Consider the following 6,364-nt stretch of genomic DNA (forward strand, 5'->3'; position numbering starts at 1 on the left):
TTTATTCAGATGTGAAGAATGACATGTCATTTATTGGAAAATGGATGCAATTGGAGATCATTATGCTAAGCAAAACAAGCCAGATGTAAATGGGGCTGGTAACAGAAGTAAGCCAGAGTGAGACACAGTTTGTCTACCCTTAGGATTATAGAAAGGAGTGTGGGAACTCAGAATACATCTGAGGAATGCACCCTAGGGCTCTGTGGGATCTGCTTAGAAGGCAGATACTGACTAGGTGATTGAAGGAATGTGTGAGGCTCAAAGGAACCAGGGGCAAGAAGCACCAAGTCCACCATGCAGCCAGTAGGTGTGTCCTCCAGTGGGGAGGGAGGACTTGGGATAGCATAACAGGCACATTGTTTGGCACCATGGTGAGGCTGGGAGTGAGTGATGAAGTCATTAAGAGGGGTTAAGTCCTCACTGGAGTAGGCTACTTACACAGGAGTACTGTGTCATGTAGTGAGTTCTCTAGTGGCTACCTTCCTTTTGCATGTGCATGCATCGACTCCCCCCTCCCCTTTTTTTTGGCTAGGCAGGACTCTTGAGTTTTATTCAGTGGTTCTCTGGGTCTAGGAGAAGGTGTTAGGCCTCTTGGTGGTGAAGCGTGGTTTGTGCTGGCGCCGCAACACACGGTGGGGCAACGGGAACTTGATCTTGGAGTCGTGGAAATGCTTGACAGTCGGCTGACTGTCCAGGGCAATCTCTTCCACCTTCACGATCTGGGTGGAGTGTGCACGGGCACGGCGTCGGGCACCCATGTCTCAGTAGCACTGAGTGACAGCGCCAGCAGTGGTCAGGTCCCAGTACTCTCCGTACATGTTGTGTGTGCCACTGCGTGAGTCATAACGCAGCCAGATGCTGAAGTTCTTCACATGCAGGTCTTAAACACCTGCCCGTAATAAACTGTCTCCCCGGATGACTTCTTCATCTTCAGCTGTGACATGAAATACCAGAAGCGGGACTTGGCCACCACATTATTGGGTGTGAAGATGCGCATTCAGTATAGCAGCGGTGTGTGGCACGTCAGGGTGGGCAAGTAGCGCCCTACCACCTGTGTTCCCAAAGCGTGCATGACAGTCCGTCCTCGTTTGCCGCCAGCCACAAAAGGCAATAACTTTACTAGGTGCCAACCTGTCCCGCGCCCGCTCTGTATTCCTCGCCAGCAAGAAATACACGCAGGACACTCGGATCCTTCTGCAGACAAGCTTTAATGCATTAGACTGAACAGAGACTGAGCAGAGACATTGAACTAAGAAAACCATCCCTTATAAAAGGCTGACCAGCCGCCTGGGACGTATTACCCTATGAATGGCTTCAGCTCCTCAGGCAAAAATGAGCCACGGGATAGGCAGAGATCAAAGGAATGGAGATTACCCAGCGCCTGTGAAGTAATTCACACCTTGGTGTCTTCAGGCAGCATTATAATGCAGGAACCGGCTTCCTACACCAACCAGTCTGTGGTCTTTTCCTACAGCCACAGACAGGGGCTAAGGCCGAGGACCCACACATGGAGTTGACTTCTTTCTGCACTCCTACCCTTTTTGCATTCACTGATACCAGGTCTGGTCTCAGAACCACAAAGACTAAATCACAAGTGAACATTAGTAATTTTGTGGAAATAGTTTGGCTCAGAGTCTGGCATATGGGCAAAGCTTCTCAAACTTCTCATCTTTGCCAGGTTTATTGAGGCAAAACTCATACAGCCTAAACATCACTTTGAAAAGTACACAGTTCAATGAGAGGCTGCAGCTCGGAGGCAGTGAGCTTGAATCTCGAGAGTGCAGTCCTGGCTGGTCCCCAGCTCTAGGCCATTGAACTGTCCACTTTCTTTGTCAGTATTGGGTATAGACTTCATGGCCTCTCACAGGCTGGGAAAGCTCTCTGCCACCAAGCCCTGGCTCAGTGAGTTTTGATGATGCTTACAACTACAAGGCAAGAGATGGAGTGTTCCCTGCAGTCTAAATATTTCTTCATCTCTTTTTCTGTCAGTGTCCCCTCCACACCTCCTCATCAGGGGAAGTCACCTATCTGATTTTCTGTTCTTATGAAGCTTGGCATTTCCTTGAATACCACGTTAACATTAAAACTGAGTCTGCCACCTTCTTAGCATAATGCTTTTGGGGTTATTTTTGTTGACTTTTTTATTGCCAAGAAGTAGTGTAGGACACCCACACAGAGGCAGACAGACTAGATTGTCTCTAGTGCGGCTTGATATGGACTTTGTGTGGACACAAGTTTTCATTTCTCTGGGTCATGAGGTAACCCACTCATAGCTTTACTGAAGATCGGCTTGGAGTTTTTCCAGAAGCTTCAGTGTGCCCCTTGAATAACCAATATTTTAAACATTTCCCTTTCTAGGGTATGGTGGTTTTAATTAGTGTATTTGGATAACTAATTATTTCCAACACCATTTTATGTGTTTTCTTGCTGTTTATTCTTAGTGTAAGAGCTGTTGGGATTTTTGCTTCTTTTTGGTATGTGTCTGTGTATGTGGTGTTTGCATATGTATGCATGTTCCCACGAGTCTGCAGGTGCATGTGCACACAGGTGCATGTACACACAGGTGCATGTGTGGGAAGGCTGGGGCTGACGATGGGAATCTCCCTCGGCTGCTCTCCTCATTAGTCAGTGACGCAGGTCTCTCAGCTGAACCCAGAGTTCGCAGATACTGCTAGTGATACATCCAGCTTGCACTGGGGACTATGGAATGGCAGACGGGCCACCACACTCACCCATTTGGGTGCTGGTGTGATTAACTCACTGGGTCATCTCCCTAGACCCTTTTGTCAAAAATTTTTAGGTGAGATTCTTAGTCTTACTGTGTTGTAAGCAAGCTCGCATCTTTACTATTCCTCAATACAGTGCTTTTCCAGTACTGGAAATCAAACCCAGGCCTCCACCCATGTTAGGCAAGCACTCAGCCATTGGCATATACCACTAACCCTTCTCTCAATATATTTTTAAAAGTTGCATTTATTTATTTATTTATTTGGGGGAGGGGCATGTCATGCATGGAAGACGGAGAACAACTTGTGGAAGCCTATCCCTTATTTTCACCATGTGGGTCCTGGGAAATTGAAGTCAGTTCATCAGGCTTGTTGGCAAGTGCCTTTACCCCTGAGCCATCTTGATAGCCCTCAATATATATTTTTAGTATTGCTCTACCAAGAACATTATATACTTTTTCCTAATATCTCCCCACCCTGTGGTTACACACACACACACACACACACACACACACACACACACACACACACACGTGCGTGAGTGCTTGAGTACACATGTATGTATACACACATCTATTCATTCTGTTGCTTTGGAGAAGCCTGACTAATTCATTCTCCATTTCTATAGATTCAAGATTTCATCTGAAACTTTCAATTTGTTTCTAAATTTACATGGAAATGGAGGATTTAGAACAAACAAAACAGAAAGCTAGAGCACTAATATTAATTTCAGACTCATAAAATATATGCCATAACTAGGATGTCATGACATTTATACAATGATAGTATTATAGATCAATGGAACAAAAACCAAAGGTTTAAAAATAGACGCATATCTACATAATCAACTAAGTTTTGACAAGTGCCATAGTAGCAGAATGGGAACACAATACTATTTTCAACAAAGAAAATTGGAATTATAGTTCAGGAGAAAAGGAATTTTGCCCTTATTTTGCACCACACACAAGCAAGTTGAAATGGACCATAGATTTCAATGTAAGAACTAAAAGTACTTGTAATTTAGAAGAAAGAAGGAAAAACAGTGTCTGTGTACTCACTTTAAACCAACATGCATGTATGTGTGCATGCCTGTGTGCAGGAGTGTGGTGTGTGTGTGTGTGTGTGTGTGTGTGTGTGTGTGTGTGTGTGTGTGTGTATTGCATCGGCTTATGTGATCATAGAGACTGGCACGTTACACTTGTAGTGTGATCTATCTGGTAGGCACAGGGCCCAGGACAGCCATTGCTGGACAAACTTAAGCCAATGCTCCAGAGAGCTGCCTTTCTCCAGGGGAGGTTGGCTTGCTGTTCTTTTAGGGCCTGTACTGGTTGGACAAGACCCACCTGCCCGTGGAGGGCTGAGTGGAAGACTGTCCTCAAAGGTCACTGAGGTACCTAGTAGAGGAATGTGATTTCTCTACATTCATTCCGGCTTGATTTTTTTCTCCTTTCTACTGTGTTTTATGGTTTTCAGTACACAAATTTTTCATAAAGGATATTAGATCCATCTATAACTGTTTTGTGTTTTTGGAAGCTATTATAAATGTTCTTCATGAAGTCTTTACTTATTTGTTTTTGGTGGGGGCAGCATTTTGACACAGGGTCTCCTATAGTCTGGGCTGGACTTGACATCACTATATTGCTGAGGATGACTTTGAACTCTGACCTTCTGCCACTAGAGATGGGGTTACAGGCCTTGGGCCACAACACTCAGATAGAATTTTGATTTTCAATTTTTCATTTATGATTTTTGATGTTATTCTTTAGCCCAATTTAATGTTAAAGTAGCATGATAGTCTTGTAACTTTCTGGTGAATTATATTGGAGTTGTTAAAAAAAGTGTTTACCATCATATTGAGCAAGTAATGACCTTAATTTATTATTAACACACACACACACACACACACACACACACACACACACACACACACACACACACACACACACACACAGTGCCTTTGTTCCTTTTGCTGACCTCACCACTGGTGAGGGAGTGGCATTGACACTGTAGCTATGAGTGGCTACCTCCTGAAGTAAACACCTCTCTCACCTTATCATCATCACCTACATATAGTTCATTAGGGAGGGATGGAGTGTCCTGATCCCCTTCCCCTTCCATAACAGGGTGTTGACAGGCCCAAATGGTGTCTTGCTTGGAGCCTGGAAGTCCCCCTATGGGCTTTGGTTCCCACTGGGATTCCAGTTCACTGAATGCAGATGTGATCTGAAGTTTGCTTGTGGCACTCTGTCAATGTTCTATTTGTTAAGCTTTGGTCAGTGATACTGGTAACCCATGGCATGAGTTTTTCAAGTGTGCACCTCATAGAGGGTCTCAGGCTACTGAACCACCACGGCAGCAGAAGGTTTTTGGTTTTGTTGTTTTTTTTTTTTTTTAAATATTATCTTGTTTCTGCTGTGTTGGTTGCCAGTGCTGAGCACTCAGAGACAAGGGGAGGCATCTCTCTGGCTCTCTTTCTGCTATTGCTGCTTCTGCCCTGGGTGTAGCTTTTATTCTACTAGTGCAGTGTGTCCATTGCTTTTCTGACAGCTAATTTCAGTTTCCCCTAGAAACCCCAAGACTCTAGGAGACCATGCTTGAGTATTTATTTTTATTTATTTATTGTATATCTTGAAAACCTCTTGTATCTTTATCTACTCTGTTTTTACGGTGCTGGGTGCACACTAGGTGAGCTGCACCCCCCAGCCTAGCTCTATGTATGGTTTTCTATGAGTTCAAGATTATCTTCAAAGTGAGTTCAAAGTATATGTTCTCTCCTCTGCAGGTGTACTGGATTTTTCCTTACGATCTCAGCAGAATCTGCCAGAGAAGCCATCTGGGCTAAAGTTATGTCTGAAGCTATGAATCAAATTTCTTTAGTGGTTATGTAGAAAGTTATCAATTTATCAAATAAGTACTAGTAGTTTGTATCTTTTAAGACATTTTTCAGTCATATCTTGGTCATTGAGTTTAATGGCACAGTCATACTTTCGTTTTAAATTTTATACAAGTATACACTGTATATTAAGGTTATCTCCACCCTCATTAATGTTATCTATCCAACATTTTAATTTCTTTAAGATCTGTAGTTGTACCTTTGCTTCCATCATCACTATTGGGGATTTGTCTTTTCTCTTCTTTTTCTTAATTATTTCACCCAAAAGTTTATTGATTATGATGATCTTTTTCAAAGAACCAACTATTTGTGTCCTTGGGTTTTTCTCTGTTTTTTTCCTATTATTATTTCATCAATTTATGCCCTAATCTATTATTTTCCTTCATCTGCTTTGCTTATTTATTTTCTTGCTTCTAATTTATCAAGGTATGAGCAGAAATAATTAAATTTAACTTTTTTTTTTCTAAGCCACAGCCATGGGGCCTGTTGAGTCACAGGGCTACACTATGGAGCTGACAGCACAACTGGGCCCTGCTGCAGAGCCCTTGCTTGCTTTGGGTCTCTCAGGATTGTTGTCTCTCCACGTAGCCTCTAAAAGGACAAGAGCAGGCTTCCATGTGTGGGCATATGCATCTTCCAATCCAAGCATGTCTGTGGATCAGGTTCCTTCTTCAGAGTGAGTTGTACAGTATGGTGACCTGTTTTATCCTGGAGAGGCTTTTTTATTGCTCCAGACCACTTTGAT

General features: G+C 43.3%; 1 pseudogene; it reads right to left on the reverse strand.

Annotated features, from left to right (window-relative positions):
• Positions 1–569: 569 nt before the first annotated feature.
• On the reverse strand, positions 570–1,072 carry LOC100757496 (annotated as a pseudogene).
• Between the last annotated feature and the right edge of the window lie 5,292 nt (positions 1,073–6,364).

The sequence above is a fragment of the Cricetulus griseus genome, chromosome 3 (genome assembly GCF_003668045.3).
Source record: "Cricetulus griseus strain 17A/GY chromosome 3, alternate assembly CriGri-PICRH-1.0, whole genome shotgun sequence".
Lineage (NCBI taxonomy): Eukaryota > Metazoa > Chordata > Mammalia > Rodentia > Cricetidae > Cricetulus > Cricetulus griseus.